Source organism: Carica papaya, chromosome 7, assembly GCF_054855325.1.
Source record: "Carica papaya isolate Zhongbai chromosome 7, ASM5485532v1, whole genome shotgun sequence".
NCBI lineage: Eukaryota > Viridiplantae > Streptophyta > Magnoliopsida > Brassicales > Caricaceae > Carica > Carica papaya.
In genome coordinates this window covers 11,699,946-11,722,626 of record NC_142315.1, presented here as the reverse complement: position 1 = coordinate 11,722,626, position 22,681 = coordinate 11,699,946, and the positions used below count along the sequence as shown (strand labels likewise).

Here is a 22,681-nt window from a genome sequence, read left to right as displayed (position 1 = left end):
TTTTTTTTGCCCCTTTTGGTTCGTCGCTTTACAATAATGCCCTCCAGGACACCACAATTGCGTAATTTTAACTTTTTTTTTACTAACCTATTTTTACCCACCAGATAAAGTTAATTAACTTTTTAGATTACCACTCTTAACAATAATAATAATTTCTGTTTATGTTATAATTATGTAATATTTTCTTGTGCTTAATGCTGTGTAAAATGTAATTATATCCTTAAGTAAATTTGGAATATATTATATGGTCCCTATTTCAGTCAACTCTTGGTGTGACCATTATTTGATTCTAAATTTTATTTGTTTAAATTTATTTGCCATTTTAAAATTATTTAAAATATATAATTCATTGGGATTAGAATAATTTCAATTATAAAAATAAAGAAAATAATATATAAAGTAGTAATAATTTGGATGTTACCTAATAGTTGATACCTTTAAAGATGGACCCATTCCTAGTACCTCCAAAATAGAACGCTCAACTTTACAAGGCAAGTTCAGGTCCCGCTCCATCACGTGGCAATTTATGATAGGTTTACATCCACGTGAGTTAACTCGATGGACCGAGTTTCCTCGGTGTGGACTCATCAATCAATTGTTTTATCTTTTAATAATTGTTTCTGAGCATGGTTGCAGTGTCCAGATGTGACGCCTTTTTATTATGTTTAATAATCTTTTTTTTTTAATAAGCTGAAAATGATTTAAATTTGTATAAAAAAAATTTATGAAATACAAGAAAAAAAATAATCTACGTTTTAAAATTATCTTATAAATTATCATTAACTTTAAATCTTTAGTAGTTAAATTTAACTTGTTCAGATGAATTTTCTCAACAGGTAATGAGACTGAATGAATTATAAAGAATAAAGGGAGACAATTTTGAAAATTAAAAAAAAAAAAAAAAAAAAAACTAAAACTAAAAACAAATAATTATAAAAAAATTGAGAAAAAAAAATAGAAACAGGAAAGAAAAATAAAAACAAGAAATGGAAAAACCAACATATTTAGTAAGAAAAATTAATCTTTTTTTTTTAAAAAAAAAATTTTATTATTTGATGAAAGATAAGAGAACCTTTCCTCTCTATTTTTCATCACAAAAATTATTGTTTATGATTTTTTCTTAAAGAAATTACTACTCATAAATTATAATTTTTAATTAATTATATAATTTTAATTTTAAATTCTAATTCTTTATCAGAAGGTCAATTGAATTTCTAATTAACTTTAACTTAGTATAGTTTTTAATTACAATGACCCAACTTTTTAATTAAATTTTGTAGTGTTAGTAGAATTTTAAATTAAATATGTAATATTTTTCTAAATTTGTAACAAATAGAATTATTTAATTTTAATCAATCATAAATTATAATTTAATAAATAATGGTCAAACCTATTTTACATCTAAACTATGGAAAGTAAAATTGTTATCCTAATTTAAATCATTTCATAAATTTTAATGAAAGTTATCTTATACTTAAGTCCCTAAAAAGATATGCTTAAAATTAAGAAGAAATTAAATTATATGTAAATAGATAGATTCTTTGCAACATGTGTTAGTCCTTTATATTTTATTTTTTTAATTAGCAAAATAGGTTTTTTATTATTAATAATACGTTAAAAATATAAAATTTTTATCTTTTTTTTTTAAAAAAATTATTTTCTAATGAATTTTGTGATTAGAAAATATTTAGAAAATTGAGCATTATTTTGAATTTATTTTTATATTAAGAAAATTATTTGAAAATAATATATGTAATATTTATTGTTGTTAATGTATAGAAGTTATGTACAAGTATGAAACAAGTGCAATCTGGAGCCCGTATGATGATAACCAAAAGCCCACTTGAGTAGTGGTTGATTGACCATGCGATCCAAATGGGTTAGCGCCCATGTAAGTTGTAACTCTGCATCTTTCAAAAATTGCCCATCGACAAGAGGCGTTGAGAAGAGGAAATGTGCGTAGCCTCTTTTGAAGAGCAAAAAGAATACCTGTAGCTTCCAGTCGAAGAGGATTTATCTCTGTAACCTAGGTGGACCAAGCACAGGAGGATTCGCCGTAGCTATCCATTGTGATGCCAACAATGCGAGAAGCAGTCGCACAAGTGTTAGAACCTGCAAAACCTGTAGTACAAAGTCGATTACTGGTTGGATACTATCAAATGAAGACTGATGGGGTTGCCGGTGATGCAAGAAGATGCTCAGCAGCAGCAGCAGCAGCAGCTTCCACAAAATCCTCACATCTAATGTCATTCACTCACGACCAGAACCTGGCTGAGCTGTGAGCGCTCTAATGGAAACCCTTGATGTTGAATCTGAAATCCAACAATCTGCTCCTAATCGACGTCGTTTCAGCGAATACGCACCTCTTCTGCTCTCTTATCGCCTCAATCAACTCTGGCCTCCTTTAGTTTGCGGTAAGCAAATTGCCGATATTCTCTCTTAATTGTTTGATTTTCGTCCACAATGCGTGCTTTACCATTTTTACTTCGTCTTGTAATAATTTTGATTGGGATAATGAGTATGATTAGAACTCTCTCTATATGTGTCTATATGTTGTTGAATATATCCACGTAGGATTATACTTTTGGAAAGAAATAGGATAAAGTTAGAATCAGTTATGATATGTCATACTTACTAAGATTGAGTTAGATACAACTACTTTTTTAATATGGATACAACTACTTAAAAGGTTGAATTTATTTTGTTTTCAATTTTGTTCTTAAACTTGCCTATAAATGGGAAGGGTTTGGATTACTAGAACCATGAGCAGAATCATAATAGTTTTCATTGTAAACATCAAATATGTTGCGTCTTAGAAATTTGTGTTTGCTTTTTCTTTCCCTAGTTGTCTGTGTTAATGGCATTCAAGTTGCTCATGATGGAAAGGTCATCACAATTGATGGCCAAGGAAAGATCTTGTTATCTGGATCAATTCATTATCCACATAGCACTTCACAGGTGAGTAACGTTTTTTATTTGTTTTACTGATGTAGTGTTTATAGACTAACCTAGTGATATTTGTACTACAGATGTGGCCAGATTTAATTAAAAAAGCAAAAGAAGGTGGATTAGATGCTATTGAGACATATGTGTTTTGGAATGTTCATGAGCCCCAACGTAGTCAATATGACTTCAATGACAATCTTGATCTATTGAGATTTATCAAAACCATTCACCAAGAAAGACTTTATTCAGTTGTCCGAATTGGTCCTTATGTTTGTGCTGAATGGAACTATGAGTATCTACTTTTAACTTACTACTACTTTGATTTATTTATTTTTTGAATTATTGCGTAGTTTAGGTTAATTGCTTTTTGCTATAACAGAGGATTTCCTGTTTGGTTGCATAACATGCCTCGAATCGAGCTTCAAACTGCAAACAATGTGTATATGGTAAATTTTTAATCATGTTTAATTTTCGTATAGGTTTCATATTTATTAATTTATTATTATTTTTTTTTTATAAATTTTCTCAGAATGAGATGCAGAACTTTACGACTTTGATAGTTGATATGCTTAAAAAAGAGAAGCTCTTGAGGACCTATTGCTTTAGCCCAGGTATAAATGTGTAGATATATATATATACACACACACAAGTTTTTCTATCATTCACACTCTTCTTTTTGTGGTTATGAAAGATTCTTTATCGTTAATATATATATATATATATATATTAAAAAAGGAGCAACTACTGTGTTATGTTCTTGCGATCAGAATCTTGTCATTGAGCAGTTCTTTAGGATTTCTTATAACAATCCATTTTTTTTAAAGAGAAATGAGCGCTAAACGATGCATATAACCTGATAAATTTGTGCAACATTGTTTTAAAATTTAAAATTCAATGTTATATCCCCTAAACGAAATTATAAATCATAAGACTCACAAAAAATCTTTACATTATATTGTTATAATGTAATTAAATCTATTTTATAAAGCAATATTCTCAATGTCTCTAAAAGTTCATCCAAAATTTTCTTTCGACTTTGAACGTACTCCTGATATGAGCTACTCAGTCAATCATGTCAGGTACGTATTTAAATAGTTTTTATTTTTAAAAAAAATAATACTATCAATTCACACAGTCATTTATACACATCATAAGATATTGTTAGAATTATAGGGAGAAATACAATCAACATACATAATAAATGTGAAACTTTGGATTTCTTACCATTTCACCGAAATCATGATTACTTACCATTTTCATTTCCGTTACATATTGTCATTTTTATTACCGGTATCATTAGAGGTCCATAGGGATCTCCACTATACATGGATATACAAAATATTTCTTTTACAATTCATCGGTTGTCTCCATATCTCGTCCAGTAATAGGCGTCGTAATTATAAACCGTCTTAAACTCTGTCCGGTATGAACATAATTAAACCAACTCCTAACCCTGTCTGGTATGAGACTTCCCAAACTTGTACGATTGAGAACGCATCTATGGTACGGTTCATCCTATGTATTAAGTTCGTACACTCTTTTCCATGATAACTGGTAAGTTGTTTTCTCTTTAAATATTATTTCTATTTTATATCCCAACTTCAAAAATTCAAATATTCTTGAGATTTTATTTTTTAAGAAAGAAAATTCACATCCAACTACGCATATATGTGCATCACACACTATATATTTGCATCCATATTAATTTATATACACAATTACACAGAGTCATTGACATGCAGTTCACATTCATATGCAAATTTTTCAAAAATATATATACATATATATAAATCAAAATATAATTTAAAAATAATATATAAAATTCTAAATAATCATTTTAAATTTAATAACTAAAATTTTTATAAAAAACATGGAGTCTCAAATGAAAACTGACTCAATTCTTACTGCTTCACAGACTTGAACTAAAATTCGTAAGATTAATCTTAACGAATTTTAGATCTTAAACCAGTTCCTCAAACCTGTGTTGAAAATCCTAATCCTTCAGCATTAAAACCCAACTTCACTTGACTTTATATTTTTTTTATCCGACTACTGTTAATTTAATTTCACACATTAATTTGTTCCTAATTTAATTCTGCCATAAGATTACTTTCCTAAACCTCCTTAGAATTTGCCTACAACATTTCTTTTTCCAAAGTTCCAAAACCTAAATTTTAGTTACTATTTTTTTTATGTATATTCATATATACATATATATATGCACGCATGTAGACTCACATATATATATATATATGTATATATATATATACAAGGCTACACGTACATGAACACCGTATATATGCATATACACATATATAAACACGCACCCATACCCACTGTATTTATATATATCTACACCAAAATGCATATATATATATATATATATATATTTTGTGCATATATATACCTATTTATAAATACACAAACATATATGTGTGTGTGTATAGACACATACAATACATTGCATATATATTTTATATATATAAGATGCACACACATACCTAATGTGTACATATATATAACTACACTAGCATGCATATTGAAAGAAAATAAAGTTCTCTATTCAAACTATCTCGAAATCAACGTTTTGTATAAAAAAATAACAAATAAAGTTGAAGGAAAATACCGGATTGCGCAGGTGATCCTCGATGAGGACAGAAGCCACGGAAGTGAGTGAACGGAGAGAGAAACTCAGCGAAGGTGGAAGGTGCAGAGGCGAGCGAACAGAGAGAGAAGCTCAGTGAAGGCAAAAGGCGCAGAGTCGAGCGAACAGAGAGAGAAGTTCTTCGCGGGAGTGGGTGTGTGATGTGTGTATGTATTCACCTGCAAACAACTAGAAACAAAATGCAAGAAAACAAAACAAACTAGAAGCTTTTGGTGTCCGTCGGCGGTGGCAGAAAGGAAAAAAAAAGGGTTTCTCGGAGAAGAAGATGGGTTTAAATACGCATTCTTTTTCCGAGCTTACATGAGCTCGAACGCACTGGATCACTCTTTAGTGAACCGGTGCGTTTTGGTCTTTTGTCACTGGGCCTGGTCAGCCTATTTTATACAGCCCCGATAACATCTCCCCTCAAGATGGAGATTAGATGTTTTCTACTCGCATCTTGATCATATACTCCTTGAAAAGCCAATTAGATAGAGGTTTAGTGAAAATATCTGCTATTTGTTGCTTACTGTTCACATGTCTTGTAACTATACTCCCTTCCTGTACCTTATCCCTGATTAAATAATAATCTATCTCAATGTACTTGGTTCTTTTATAGAACACAGGATTAGCAGCTATGTGTATAACTGCCTTGTTATCACAATATAAATCTGTTACCCTGAAATTACACACCTTAAGGTCATCAAGCAAGTATCTTATCCAAATTATCTCACAACACACACTGGCCTTGGCTTTATATTCCGCATCTGCCGAAGATGTAAAAACTGTTTGTTATTTCTTAAATTTTCAGGATATCAATGAATTGTCTTGAAGAACACAATATCTTGTAATAGAATTTCTTGTGTCTAGGTATCCCTCCAGTCACTGTCAGTATAAGTATTTTGCTTTAGCTCAAATATATTTGAGTAAAACAAACCTTGACGTGGTGTACCTTTAACATACCTTAGGACTTTGTATGTAACTTTTAAGTGACAGTCTTTAGGACTCTCCATGAACTGGCTTAGAACTTGAACAGAGTAAGCCAGATCAGGTCTTGTCAATGTGAGGTACATGAACCTTCCAATCAACCTTTTGTATATCGTTGGATCTAGTATTGGCTCTCCTTCATCATTCGAAAGTTTAATATTCTGGTCCTATGGGAGTGATGAGGTCTTGCTTCCTAGAACCCCCTGCATCTTTCAAAAGGTCTAGGACGTATTTCCTTTGGCATATATGAACCCCTCTCTTTGGCCTAGCAAATTTAATGCCAAAAAATACTTTGAGTTTCCTAAATCCTTAATTTTAAATTTGTTATCATATGTTTTCTTTAGTTCTTTAATAATAGATTTATAATTACCTGTCATAATAATGTCATCAAAATATATAAGTAGTACGATAAAGCTTTCTCCATTGGTCCTCACGAAGAAATTGTAGTCGGTATTGGATTGCTTGAAGTCTTGGTTGAGTAATAAACTCAAAAAATTTGGCATACCACTATCTGGATACTTGCTTAAGTCCATACAAGCTCTTTTGAAGTCTACATACTTTCCATTCTTTCCTTTTAAGATGTCTAGGAGGAAGCTCCATGTACACTTCTTCATTTAAATCTCCATGTAAGAAAGCATTTTTGACATCTAACTGTTGAAGGTGTCATTCTTTGATTGCAGCTAGAGCCAACAATACTCTTACAGAGACGATTTTGGCCACATGTGATAATGTCTCATGATAGTCTAGACATTCTTTTTTAGTGAAGCCTTTAATAATAAGTTTTTCTTTGTGTCTTTCAATGGTTCCATCCGCTTTGAATCAACTGCTTTCCAAGTCTTTTTTTCTTCAAGAGCTTGGAGTTCATTTTTCATGGCATTTCTCCAGTTTGGGTCTTTACTGGCCTCCTCATAGAACTTGATTCATTATGGGATACGACAGTAAGTATGTACTTCTTATGTCCCCCATAAATTTACTATATGCAACTGTGTTTGATAGGGGAACGACACCACCATTGCGGACTTGTGGTTCAGACAGCTCTGTGCAATCCCTTGAATCTGATCACATATATAGTCTCTTAAGTACTCTGGTGGCCTCTTTGTCCTTGTTGATTTTCTCCTTGGAATCTCATTGTAATGCATTCGGTCTTCTCTTCTTTCTCCTTCCCCATCAATTATTTCTTGACTGTTGGATACTTCTTCTATCTGTGTGAGGTCTCTAACCTCCATATCTGGGCTATCTTGACCCATCACTTAGTCGCTGATGTTATCTTGCACAAAGGTGTTTGATTCTAGTTCGTCTATCAATATATTCATAGACTTATGTATAGTTTGCATATCCTTTATATACTTCCTTTCTTTGTGAGGAAATACTTTCTCATGAAATATTACGTTTCTAGAAATAGTGACCTCACCGGTCTCTTCATCTAGCAATTTGTATCCCTTTGTACCAAAAGGATATCCTATGAACACACATCTTCTTACTCTTGCATCGAATTTTCGTCTTCCACTCAATAAAGTAGACATGAAGGCTAACCACCCAAATACTTTCAAGTGACTAGAATTTCGTTTCTTTCTATATAGAATATTAAAAGGAAGACCTTCCTACTTAACACGAAGGAGGGTGTTCTGTTAATTAAATATGCAGCAGTAATAACAAAATCGCTCTAATATTTGGTGTCCATTCCACTTTGAAATTTTAACACTCTTACAGTGTTGAGTATTTGTTGATGTTTTCTCTTTACTCTCCCATTCTATTGTGGAGTTTCCATAACTTTTTTGATGCATGATTCCCTTCTCATCATAAAATTTCTTCATTTTGAATTCTCTTCCATTATTAGTTCTAATTATTCTTATTTTCATGTTAGATTGGGTCTCAACAAAGGTGTAAAAATGTTGCAAATGTGAACTTGTATCAGCCTTATTTTGCATTATATATATCCAAGTACATCTAGTAAAATCATCAACAATCGTTAAAAAATATGTAAAACCATCATAATAAATTTTATTACAAGATCCCCAAATCTCACAATGTATTAAATCAAAACATCGTTATGCTTTATTACTACTATAAAAAAAAAGAAGGTTTATGCATCTTTGCCAATGGGCATACATAACATAACTTAGAGTCTTTGTTTGTTAACATATCAAAATCAAAACTACATCTGAATGTTGTCTAAGCCTGTAGTGCCACAAATCAAAGTTTCTCTCCCTCTTTGCTGGAGCTTTGTAGTGTCATTCCTATAAAGATTTGTTGACTTGTATTTTTTGAAATATTGGGTTGTCTTAAGCTGATATAGTCCATCCTTAATCTCGCATATCCCAAGTGTCTTTTAGGTCAAAAGGTCTTGAATGACACAATGTTGTTGTAAAAAAATCAGACAACATGTAATACCCTGTGTTAACTTTCTTGCAAATAGTAAATTAAATCTAAATGAGGGCACATACAACACATTGTTTAACATAAGTTTATCACTTAATTTTACTATTCCTACATGAGACACATCTATAGTTTTTTCATTCAGTAATACAACTTTAGATTTAACATTCGATGTTATCTCAAGATTTGTTGACTTGCATTTTCTGAAATCTTGGGTTGTCTTAAGCTGATATAGTCCATCCTTAATCTCGCACATCCCAAGTGTCTTCTAGGTCAAAAGATCCTGAATGACACAATGTTGTTATAAAAAAATCAGACAACATGTAATATCCTGTGTTAACTTTCTTGCAAATAATAAATTAAATCTAAATGAGGGCACATACAACACATTGTTTAACATAAGTTTATCACTTAATTTTACTACTCCTACATGAGACACATCTATAGTTTTTCCATTCAATAATACAACTTTAGATTTAACATTCGATGTTATCTCAGTATATAATTGTGGTGTGTGTGCTATGCAATATGAGGTCCCAGTATCAATTATCCAAGTTGTGTGTGCGTTGATATTTTTATTTATTGTGCATACATTGAAACAAGAAAATATACCAAAAAATGCAGTGAGTTTATGATCTTGAGTTTGCTCTGAAGTTGCTTGTACCATATTGACAATAGTTTGACTTTGTTGAATGAAGGCCATAAATTGGTAGAGTTGATCATTTGTCAATAGATTGTGCTCTTCTCCCTTGAGTTTAGTTTGTGCATCAACAGAGAATACCTAATTGATAGTGGGTTGTTTTATCTTATTTTGGGTTATTTGTCCCTTTGCTTGGTTCTTATCTTTATAGCATATCTCAGTCGTATGTCCTAGCAAATTGCAATTGGTGTATACAGGTCTATTTGGATTGGCCTTAAAACATCTTTCCAAAGAGTGTCCAGTCTTCTTGTAATAGGTACGATAATACTCTCTTTATTTGGCCTGACAGTTCTCTATGGCTTGTTGGCCTCTTTTATGTTGAAGGCTATAGCCCGATTAGTGACAGAATTCAAAAAAATTTATCTCTTTTTTTTCTCTTGTTGGATGATAGAAAATATCTCGTTCACACTAAGGAGAGGCTTCCTTGCCAAGATTTGGGACGTCAAATTACCGTATGACTCATTAAGTAACATTAAGAGTCTCATTGTGTGATCCCTCTCCTAGTATCCAATAATCGGTTTAAGTCCCCCATATGTGCAGATGGGAATGGGTTCATAATTTACGAGTTCATCAATAAAAAATTTGAGCTTTGAAAAATAAGCCCGTACTAGTTCTTGGTTTTGCATTAGTGCAGATATCGACTGCTTAATTTGATATACCCTAGTTGTATTTTGTTCAAAATATCTTTGTTCTGATTCATACCATAGCTAATGTGCTGTTTGAGCATAAAATGCCCGGTCTTAATATAAGATGATAGTGCATTCTGTATCCAAATAATCACTATATCATTGCACTTTTTCCAGTGCATTCTTAATGGGTCCGTCGAATCCGTAGGTTGTGTTAGAGTTTTATCTATAAACCCTATCTTGTTTTGTGTACTCAATATCTGCTCCATGGAAATTGCCTATGTGTAATATTTTTACGTGAAAATTTACTGCTTGCAAAAACTAATTACGTAGCTTTTGTAGAGAGAAAAAGTAAGAGAGAGAGAGGCCACAGAAACAGAGCATAACCTTGCAAAGTTCTCTGTTTCTATGCTTCGGTAAAATTTTGAGAAGATGATGCAAGAAAAAGGGCTACACTTTCATTCATGTTTGCATGGCTTAAATAAATTATTTTACAATCACAGATCCTGTTTTTTCGTGCAAGTGATGATCTTGTACACAAACTCAATTCCACCATTATCCGGTTACAACATAATTCAAGAAAACTTAAATTTAAAATTCAAATGCAAGTTGATAAGAATAGATTTTAACTGATTCTTAATAATCTAACACTCTTTCTTAAGAATCAGTCCCTATAATTCTTAACTTCCTTAAGAATCAGTCCCTATAATTCTTAACTTCCTTCTCATCATTTCGAATTTCCCTTTTCCAAGCGGCTTTGTCAGAATGTCCGTCAGTTGCTCATCGGATGAGCAATAAGTAAGCTTGATTTCACCACTCTTTTTTGCATCTCTAATTGCATGAAACTTCACATTAATTTGCTTGGTTCGACCATGCATCACTGGGTTCTTAGCAATTACAATGGCCGACATATTATCCACCAAAATTTCGGTTGGCAGAGACACATCCAACTTTAGATCATGCATTACTTTCCTTAACCACACCGCCTGATTTGCAACACTTGCTGTAGCAATATATTCAGCTTCAACTGTAGATTGAGCAACCACTTCTTGGCTTTTAGATATCCAGGAGAAAACACCATAGCCAAATGAAAATAAATAACCAGAAGTGCTGCGTGCATCATCTAGACTCCCTGCCCAGTCATTGTCAGTATTTCTTAGCAGCCTTCCTTCTCCCTTTGTCTCATATAGAATTCCATGATTTTGGGTACCCTTAAGATACCTCAATACATGCTTTGCCGCTACCATGTGAGATTGTTTTGGAGATGACATAAATCGCGACAGCAAACTCACAGCAAATAGCATATCCGACCTTGAAATAGTGAGATACAACAAGCTTCCAATTAAGCTTCTGTACCTTGCCTCATCCACTTTATTACCTGTTTCATCCTTAGTTAACTTTAAGTTTAGAATTAATGGAGCAGAGATAGCTTTACACTTCATCAAGCTAAACTTTTTAAGCATTTCACGTGCATACTTTGCTTGAGACAGAAAAATTCCGTTCTGAGCTTGCTTTATTTCCATCCCCAAGAAGTATGTTACTTCACCTAGGTTGGACATCTCAAATATCTCCTCAAGCTATCATTTGAATTCTTCCATTTTACATCAATCATTACCTGTCACTAGTATGTCATCCACATAAATGACAGTGATAAGATTCCAGCCATTTTCATCGTATTTTGCATATAGTGTTGTTTCTGCCTTACTCATTTTAAATCCACAATACAGTAGGTACTCGTCCAGCTTCTGTGTTAATCTCGTGGAGCTTGCTTAAGGCCATACAGAGCCTTATGTAGCAGATAAACATGATCTTCTTTTTCCTCAATAGTGAATCCATCCGGTTAATCAACATAAATTTCTTCTTGGAAATCACCATTTAGGAATAAAGACTTGACGTCCAACTGCATAACTTGCCACTGTGAATGCGCTGCTACTGCCAGGATTATTCTGATGGTTTCATGTCTTGCAACTGGGTGAAGGTGTCCCCAAAGTCAACTCCTGCAGTCTGGGCATATTCCTTCACCACCAGCCTAGCTTTGTGCCGATTTACAGAGCCATCGGGATTCAACTTGAGTCTGTAAATTTACTTGACATCGATTATCTTCTTGCCTTCTGCCTTAAGGAACAAAGTCCAAGTTTTATTCTTTGTGATCATAATAATCTCCTCAATCATAGCATCCTTCCAAGAGGAATGTGTGGCTCTTGATAGGTTGCAGGTTCTTTGAATGCAAAATTACATGATTCGTATATTTTAGAGAGACTTTTCATCCTAACTCCATCAGCACTTCCATCATCTCCAACTTCCTCATCATTTTCCAATTCAAAAGGGAATGGAGCTGGTATAGATTCATCTCCTCCTGTCACCAGTTTCCCTACCTCATCACGTTCTATTTTTTTCTTCTACCCAATTCCAATGTGAGCCTTCATCTATCACGATATCTCTCCTAATCATAAGCTTTCTGGAGCTCAGCATATACACCCGGTACCCCTTTTTTTCTGTATTATACCGAAGAGAATTCCAAGCTCTCCCTTGTCATCTAACTTTTTTCTTTTTTCATTAGGAATTAGGTAGTAACAAACTGAGCCCAAGATCCTGATGTTGGTAGTCTCGGGCTTCCTGCTATGCCAAGCTTCAAATGGAGTTATCTTCTCCAAGGCACGAGTGGGCAACTGATTAAGCAAGTAAACAGATGTGTTTACTGCTTCAGCCCAGAACTGCTTGGGCAAGTGTTTGTCATTCATCAGATATCTTCCCATTTCCACCACAGTTCTGTTCTTCCTTTCAGCAACACTGTTTTGCTGCGGTGAGTAGGGGGCAACAAGTTGCCTTTTGATCTCTTGAGAGTTACAAAAATCCCTGAATTCCTGTGAATTATACTCAAGTGCATTATCAGTTCTTAACATTTTGAGCAAACACCCACTTTCCTTTTCAGCAATCGATTTAAACTCCTTAAACTTACCAAACACTTCTGCTTTATTTTTTAGAAAGTAAACCTAGGCCTTCCGTGTCTGATCGTCAATAAAAAGGGAAAAATACATGCTTCCATTTAAGGAGTCTTGGCTCATTGGCCCGCAAATATCAGAGTGAACAAGTTGAAGTTTTTCTGTTGCTCGTGTGCTAGCTTGTGCAGGAAATGGTGTTATATTCATCTTGCTCATTTGGCATACACCGCAGACAGTGTTGGTTTCACCAAGTGAAGGGGGATTGAGACTCAGGTTCTCAATTTGCAACTTCTTCAAGCCGGACAGATGATAATGTCCAAACCTCCTGTGCTAAATTTCACCCTCATTTGCACTAGCATAGCAGGTCATGTGTGCTGGCCTCTTCTTGCATAGCAGGTAATTCTGATTAATCTTTGGTGCTGTTTCGATCTGCTTTCCATCAGGATCATAAATCCTGCAATATTTGCTCTCGAAAAGAACCTTATACCCATTATTTGTCATTTGATTCACACTTTAACAAATTTTACTTTAATGTAGGTACAAAAAGTACATGAGTAATATGTCGTATACCTAGGTGGGTATTCACAGAGATAGTGCCATTACCTTTTGCATTCTCGAACTTGCCATTTTCCACCTCACTTTGTCTTTTAGAGCTTTGTTTAGATAGGTGAACATGGACTCGTTCTTGCACATGTGGGATGAACACCCACTGTCAACGATCAATTTTGTGTCATCTTCGTCTATTACTTCATTTGAGGCCACATACAAGTTTGGCGAGACTTCACCAGTTGCTTCGGTGATGTTTGCTTGCTGAGGTTCTCCTTTAGGTTGGCCTTCATTCTGCTTCTGCTTCAGCCTATAGTTTCTTTCTTTGTGGCCAAGCCTTTTACAGAAGTGGCACTGAATTGCCTTCTTGTCCTTATACTAATAATCCTTTTCTAAATGGTTGGTCAAGGTGCAAATTTTGCAATGAGAAAATTTTGATTGCTTACCTCTATTTTGGTTTCCTTATTGCTTCCCGATTGAGCTTTTCTCTCCAGTTTGCTTTCCTTTGTTCTCAATTCTAGCTTTGGCTTTTATGAATAAGGCTCCTTCTGTGTAATTGGTTTCCCTCATGCTGGTTTGTTGCTCCTGCGAATCCAGCTTATTGATAAGCTCAGTTGCAGTGATGGTATCAGTATCATTCAGCTCCTCCAACACAGAGATTTTGGACTCAAACCGAGCTGGTAAACTAATTAGGATTTGTTCTACCAACCGTGAGTCAGGAAAGTTTTTTCTTAGTAGCCTTATCTTGTTTACAACATCCATTAGCTTTGTTGAATATTGTCTTACTGTTTCATCTTCTCTCATTCGCAGCATCGCAAATTCTCCTTTCAATTTTAGCAACTGTGTTCTTCTGTTTCTGGAACCACCTTCAAACTTTTCTCTGATTTTGTCCCAGGCTGACCTAGGGGTTTTATAGGGTATGATCCTACTAAATACCTCATCTGAGACTGCCGAGTGAATGCAGGTAAGTGCACGAGGCCTTTTCATAACCTCCTCTTCATGCCTTTTGATCTGGGTTAGGGACGTCGTGTCCCGCAGTGGAGGTGGCTCGGTGTCATTGAGAACCGCATCCCAGAGGTTTAATGATTGTAAATAGATCTCCATCTTCAGCGCCCAAACATGGTAATTTTCGCCATTGAAGTGCGGAGGTGCAGATGAGCCATAACAGGTTGCCATTTTTGTAACGGGTTTTTGAGATTTTTGGATTGATGGGTAGACTTTATTCTTTTCGTAGATCACTCGAGATAAGAGGCTCTGATACCATGTAATATTTTTACGTGAAATTTGCTGCTTGCAAAAACTAATTACATAGGTTTTGTGGAGAGAAAAAGTAAGAGAGAGAGAGGGCACAGAAATATAGCATAACCCTGCAAAGTTCTCTGTTTCTGCGCTTCGGTAAAATTTTGAGAAGATGATGCAAGAAAAAGGGCTACACTTTCATTCATGTTTGCATGACTTAAATAAACCAATTTACAGTCACAGATCCTGTTTTTTCGTGCAAGTGATGATCTTATACACAAACTCAATTCTACCCTTATCTGGTTACAACATAATTTAAGGAAATTTAAATTTAAAATTCAAATACAAGTTGATAATAGATTTTAACTGATTCTTAATAATCTAATACTATGTATAATAGTTGCTGTCATTAAGTAGTTCGGGGATAAGAACCACTGTAAAATTTAGTGATTTATCAAGATAATATTTATTGTTGACATTTGAGGGGTCTAGGTTTGTTATAACCAAATTCCTAAAGTTTGAGTTCGGGTTTGCAGTGGTTTGGTAAGAATTTTGACTTTTCATTCAAAATATGCTCTAATACCATGAAAGAAAATGAAGTTCACCATTCAAGCTATCAAAAAATCAACGTTGAAGGAAAATACCGGATTGCGCAGGTGATCCTCGATGAGAACGGAAGCTGCGGAAGCGAGTGAATGGAGAGAGAAACTTGACAAAGGCGGAAGGCGCGGAGGCGAGCGAACAGAGAGAGAAGCTCAGTGAAGGCGAAAGGCGCGGAGTCGAGTGAACGGAGAGAGAAATTCTTCGTGGGAGTGGGTGCGCGATGTGTGTATGTATTCACTTGCAAACAACTAGAAACAAAATGCAAGAAAACAAAAAAAACTGGAGGCTTTCGGTGTCCGTCGGCAATGGTAGAGAGGAGAGAGAAATTAGGATTTCTCGATAAAGAAGACGAGTTTAAATACGCATTCTGTTCCTAAGCTTACATGAGCTCGAACGCACCAGATCACGCTTTAGTGAATCAGTGTATTTTGGTCTTTTGTCACTGGGCCAGATCAGCCTGTTTTATATAAGCCCGATAACACACACACACATATATATATATATATATATATATATATATACACAACATATATATATATAGACATGCAAAAATAAACACTGCATATATATATAAAATGTGTACACATCTGCTGTATATATATGTTTATGCACTAACACACACACACACATATATATATATTTATATATACTGAATATATGCATATCTATAATCGTACATACATTTTTATATATATACATACACAAATATATATACATAAACACAAAACTAGGGATCGGTGATTAGCACTACGCTAATCTTACCTGCGAATGTTCGGAGAGTGATGATGTTTTGTGGCACTCTTTTCTGTGTGCCAATGCCACTCTCCTACTCTTCTTCTTCTTCTTTTATTCTTTGCCCCTTTCTTCTACCCTTTAGGGTTTTCTTTATTTTTTTATTTTATTTTATTTTTTTATTTATTTTTTTCTTCCGATTACATTTCTGGTTCCAAAATCTGCTTCTTCTCTTTATGACGATTCCTTAGTAATTTATTTTGTGAAAATAAATTACAACTCATCAAAAAGAGCAGCTATCTTGGATCTCGTTAAAGAGAGTTCTAATATGATAGTTTAAAATAATATTATAATTTATCTTTATTAATAACAAACATATTCATTTAAATAGAGGTTATAATTTTTATTTAAAAATTTTAATCTAGTTAGGAATATAAATCTAATTAAAAATATTTTAATAAAATATTAAAAATCTTATAATATTTAAAAATTTAATATTAATAAAAAATTATATATTATTTAGAAATTTAATAATAATTAAAATTTCATGTTTACTATTTAACAATCTAATACTAATTAAAATTTTATATTTAATTGAACTTCAACATGTTATTTAGATCCTATAAATGTGTTCATAACATTACTCCCCCTTGGGTCTTCAAGCTTATTCTCAAGTTTAAAATGTGGATATAGCTGACTTCTCAGTCTTTTCTTGTTGCTTAGGATCAGTGTCAAGTTTAATCTTGAGCCAGAATAACCGTTTACATTAATGACTTTAAACAAATGGCTTATCGCAGTTATAACACTACTCCTTCAATTTTTTTCTGTCATTTATGCTCTTATTAGTTTTTTTTGTAAATGAAGAGGAAGCATTACTCAATTGTGTCGTAATGTTGTTGCTTTATGAAGTCGGTATTTTCTTAATTAAATTGTTAGATTTGATCGCGGGCTAAAAAATACCACTATAATTGTGTTCCCTCATTGTCCACAATTGTTGTTTTCTTTCAAAAACTCCGATCATGTTCTTCAAAAACTCTAATCATGCTCATTACATATATAAGAGTGGCAGGTGATTACATCTCGATCTCTAAACGGAGAGAATCGATTAGTACTGCTGTAAAAAAACTTATGTGCTCATCAACCCGAATGAACTTGTTTGTCGCCAATTTTTCTTGGAATTTTCTCTAGTAGTCTGCAACTGATCCTGTCTGTTTCAAGTTTACCAATTCTTCTAACGGATTACTTTCGACTGGTGGCCCAAACCTCAAACAACAATAGTTTTTTTAATTCAGTTTAGTGGAGTGTAGGTTGTTCATATTCTAACTGGTGGAACCACAATTGCACCTCTCCAGGTATATGGAAGGCGACCAATCCCACCTTATCCCTTTCCGATGTGTGTTGATTGGTAAAAAAAATTTTCACACCGATGCAACTATATAAGACTTCAGAACTATCGGACGTTGGGGTTTATAGAGTTGCCCTTTCAATCTCTGTGGTCTGTGCCACGTTTTGCAATCAGGGTTTCTTGGAGCATCAATCACAAATCTTTTTTTATTGCAGAATTACCCATTATGTTAAACTCTGATACCAATATGTTATGTTCCCGAGAGTAGGATCTCATCATTGGGCGGTTCTCTAAGATTTCCAGTTCCAAAATCTACTTATTCTCCTTTTTGCGATTCCTTAACGACTTATTTTGTGAAAATAATTTATAACTCATCAAAAGGAGTTGTTATCTTAAATCTCATTAAAAGAGAGTTCTAATATCGTAATATAATATAATATTGTAACTTATTTTTATTAATAACAAACATAGTTCTTTATATAGAGATTACAATTTTTATTTAAAAATTTTAATCTAATTAGAAATGTAAATCTAATTAAAAATATTTTATTAAAATATCAAAAATTCTATAATATTTAGGAATCTAATATTAATAAAAAATCAGATGTTATTTAAAAATTTAATATTAATTAAGATTCTATATTTATTATTTAAAAATTTAATACTAATTAAAATTTTTGATATTTACTATTTAAAAATCTAATATTAATTAGATTTTCATATTTAATTAAATTTCAGTATCTTATTTCTATCCTATTAATTAGTACATAACATTGGTCTCCTTGAGTGCTAATAAAGTTATTAGAAAGAACAGCTCACAAAGTCGTATGCTCAATTTGTACAAAGGTAAATATAAAGGACCAACATGGCCTACGCTATTAATTCTTGGGGATCCTTGTACCCTATATTTAACAGCAAGGCATGCTAATTACCTTTTCCCATCCTTTGTATCCATCTTTCTGTTTATCAACATGAAGTAAAACCTTCAAACAAATCTGTTAGTCATTCCAAGCAGTGGAAACAACATACTACCCAAGTTTTAGAACCCGCTGGATGGTATACTCTCATTCCGCGCTTTCCATCAGCGTCAGTGGCAGCTATGGGTACCAATACTTTCATGATTATGGCCTGACCACCCAATTCTTGGCCGCTTCACTTCGATTTTAATCCTAACCTTTTGCTCAACTATAGGCCTATCAGCTCTTTCTAAATGGGAAGTGGCTCCCCAAGAAATCCAAAAAAGTGCCTCCGTCCCACTCATCTCCTTCATGGACAACGTCAATACTTGAATTCCTCAACTCCCCCTTCTCCATTATCAGCTTTCCAACCTCTGGATGCTCTAGGTAACCCACGCAGGATCCAATCACATCAAGTAAAACAGTAACAATACTGTTACGTGATGGACCTTCCCAACCAAACCTTGTCTCTTTGACATCTGTTTTAAGCTGAACATGCTGCCTTCTGTCTAGTGGGATCACTTTCACAACTTCTGCCAAAAGCACTAGCCTCACCTGAACAAAATGATACAATCAGATTATCTTTGTCCAGGAGAGTTTGCACAAAGCCAACACTCATATTTTGCGCCTGTATTACTGATAATATTAATGTCTTGTTTTTAGATCGAGAATGAATATGGGAATGTGATGTCTTCTTATGGAGATGCTGGAAAAAGCTTACATTGACTGGTGTGCAAATGTGGCTGACTCCCTTCACATTGGAGTTCCATGGTTAATGTGCCAGCAAACTGATGCTCCACAGCCAATGGTAACTTATGTCTAATTTCTCTCTCTTTCTCTATCTGTGTGTATATATGCCCGTGGCATAAAATTATAATTTGATTATTAATTAACAGATTGAGACATGCAATGGCTTTTATTGTGATTCATACGCACCAAAGAATCCTACCAGCCCAAAAATTTGGACTGAAAACTGGACAGGCTGGTGAGCGTTCTTTTTTCTTTTTCGTTAAATTTATATAGGTTGCAGATAGGAGGGTCCAGTTCTCTAAACCTTGAGTCCCTTAAGAGTAGATACTTTAAATTTATCTATTTATTAAAATTTAGGGTGATGTATAAGGTTTAAAAGTTGGGGCGGGAAAGACCCTTTCAGGACTGCCGAGGATCTTGCTTACTCTGTTGCAAGATTTTTCCAAAGGGGTGGAACATTTCAAAATTGATTACATGGTTGCGTTTATTTCTATAATTTTATTTTACTTATTTATTGTGTGGTATAAGCTAATATTAAATTGTTTTTAGTATCATGGTGACCAATTTCGATAGAATTGTGAGCGGTCCATACATCACTACTTAGTACGATTACAGTGCACTCCTTGATGAATATGGTAATTTTTTTATCTAATTTGACCTTTTTTTTTTTTTTAAACTTAATTTGATTTAATATTAATTATGTTGTTAATAGGTAACTTGAACCAACCTAAGTGGGTGCCACTTGAAACAACTTCATTCTGTGTTGAAGTCAATGGAGAAAACTGACTTACGGGAACATCTCCACTCTGCATTTGAGATCCTCTCTCTCACCGTAAGTTCCCTTTAAAAGAAAAGATTTTGCCCAAAAAAATAAAGTTGATTATTTACTTAATAAAAGAATTTATTGTTTTACAAAGTAATAAATTTAGAATATGTAAATATTATACAGGCCACTATTAATGTCATCGACGAGGTTTCAAGTTGCTTTTTGGGAAATGCAAATGAAACTAACGATGCAACGATCAACTACCAAGGTGCTGATTACCTTATTCCTGCATGGTCTATTAGCATTCTTCCCGACTCAAACCATAGCCTTTAATACTGCAAAGATAATTATGTTTCTTTTTCAGAAAGATGATTACTACTATTTTTGAAATATACAATTTTTGGGTGAAGGTATAATTAAATTATATGAATTTCAGGTGAACACTCAAACATATGTGATAATTAAAAAACCTAATGAAGCAAATTCTAGTATTCTTGAATGGATGTGGAGGCCCTGAGTTCACTGGTGATACTATTGTTCAAGGGAAGGCCCAAATTGTTGCTAACCAAATTATTGATAAGAAAGAAATGGCCAGTGATGCCAGTGACTATTTGTGATACATGACAAGGTACATATGTCTCTATCTACTTAGATAAATCTCTAGTTATTTACAATTTCACCATCTATAATTTTTTTGGTTATTTGAAATAGTGTGAATCTCGGGAAAGATGATGCAATATGGAGCGACAATATGACACTTCGTGTCAATGGCAGTGGCCAAATTCTTCACTCATATGCTAATGGAAAATATCTTGGTAAATTAAAATATCAATCTTGGCTACATTATTAAATTTCTGCAGAAGTAAAATTGTACAATATATATGTTGATTGAATTTATTTTGATTTTGCAGGTTCTCAATGGGCCAAATATAACATATTCAATTATGTGTTTAAGAAAGACGTTAAATTATCTCCCGGGCATAATAAGATTGTCCTCCTTATCTTCTGTTTGAATCATAATAAATGATAGAATTTTAACGTATGATATTTTATAGACGTGAAAAATCGTGTTTGTTTTAACTTTTAATGGTAACAAATGATATTTGACTGTCAAATTTTGAGATAAATTTTTAAGCCACCAAATTGGTGGTATTTGGTGGGCATTTTATTTATTTTTCATTATATCCCCGTCTAATTTAATTAATTTCATCTATGTCTTGACAATTAAAAATTTGTTAAATTAATATGATAATATAATTAATAATTATTTATTTTATTAAATATAAAATTTTAATTTAATTATATACAATAATTATTTATTTAAATTTAAATATAATTATATTAATAAATAATTTTTTTTTCTTACATATTTCTTTTATACCATTTATTCTATTATTTAAATAAAAATATACTATTAACGTACATTAATATAATATCATCCAAATATAAAAAAGTTTTGTCAATACAATCTTGTGTTATTGTCATTTAATTAGTGTCATTACTTTACATTAATTAACTATCACTAAAATTTATTCAAACAAAATTTTACTGCAACTGTTGGTTTTCATGTAATAAATATTAGTTGAGTTAATTAATACTATTGTAATTTGTGGGATTAAAATGATTTACTAGTAGAGATATATGTAAATTATGTGAATAGAATTATGGTCCGATTTGACACAAGCTGTGGTCCTGGGTCCAATTGAAATTATTGGTGGCAAGGGAGACGAAACAATTATCAAAGATTTGTTTTCTAATAAGTGGAGTTACAAGATTGGTTTGAATGGTATGAACGATCAAATTTTCAATCCATATTCTAAAAAACTCAAATGGTCATCACAAAATGTTCTTGTCAACAGAAATTTGACTTAGTACAAGATAATAATTAATAAATAATTATAGTTTATTTTGTTGTTTTATTATAAGAATTATATTCTATTTTGTTGTTTTTCTCGTCATGTATGAAATTCATATATATATATACAATTTTATTATGATAATCATCAGGCTAGCTTCAAGGCTCCTTTGGGAACAGACCCAGTAGTTGTAGATTTACAAGGACTGGGCAAAGGCGAAGCTTGGATCAATGGACACAGCATTGGACGATACTGGCCAAGCTTCATTACCGATGAACAAGGTTGTAGCCATGTTGTTTGTGATTACCGTGGTGCATACAATGGAGACGAAGTGTGTATCTAACTGCGGCCAACCAACTCAAAGATATTATCACGTGCCTCGTTCGTTCCTCAATGAAGGTGTAAACACAATTGTCTCGTTTAAAGAGTTTGACGGGAATCCTTCACAGGTACATTTTCAAACTGTTGTGGTTGGTTTGGTTTGTGCAACTGTGTTCCAGGGTAAGACAGTCGAGTTGTCGCGCCATGGCCAACTAATTTTTGGAGTTCGGTTTGCAAGTTTCGGGAGCCTACAAGGAGTTTGCGGAGTGTATGAGAAGAATAGTTGTGACGAAGATGCTGTCTCCATTGTTGAAGTTCAGTGTGTTGGAAAGGAGTCTTGTTCTTT

General features: G+C 33.3%; 1 pseudogene across 1 annotated transcript; it reads left to right on the top strand.

The window, feature by feature from the left end:
• Positions 1 to 1,816: 1,816 nt before the first annotated feature.
• LOC110817680 (beta-galactosidase 15-like) lies at positions 1,817 to 21,340 on the top strand (annotated as a pseudogene). The gene is made up of 12 exons (XR_015813119.1): positions 1,817 to 2,414; positions 2,846 to 2,958; positions 3,030 to 3,238; positions 3,326 to 3,392; positions 3,476 to 3,557; positions 19,306 to 19,450; positions 19,539 to 19,627; positions 20,105 to 20,224; positions 20,342 to 20,426; positions 20,595 to 20,786; positions 20,870 to 20,973; positions 21,070 to 21,340. The product of XR_015813119.1 is annotated as a beta-galactosidase 15-like (transcript).
• Positions 21,341 to 22,681: the final 1,341 nt, after the last annotated feature.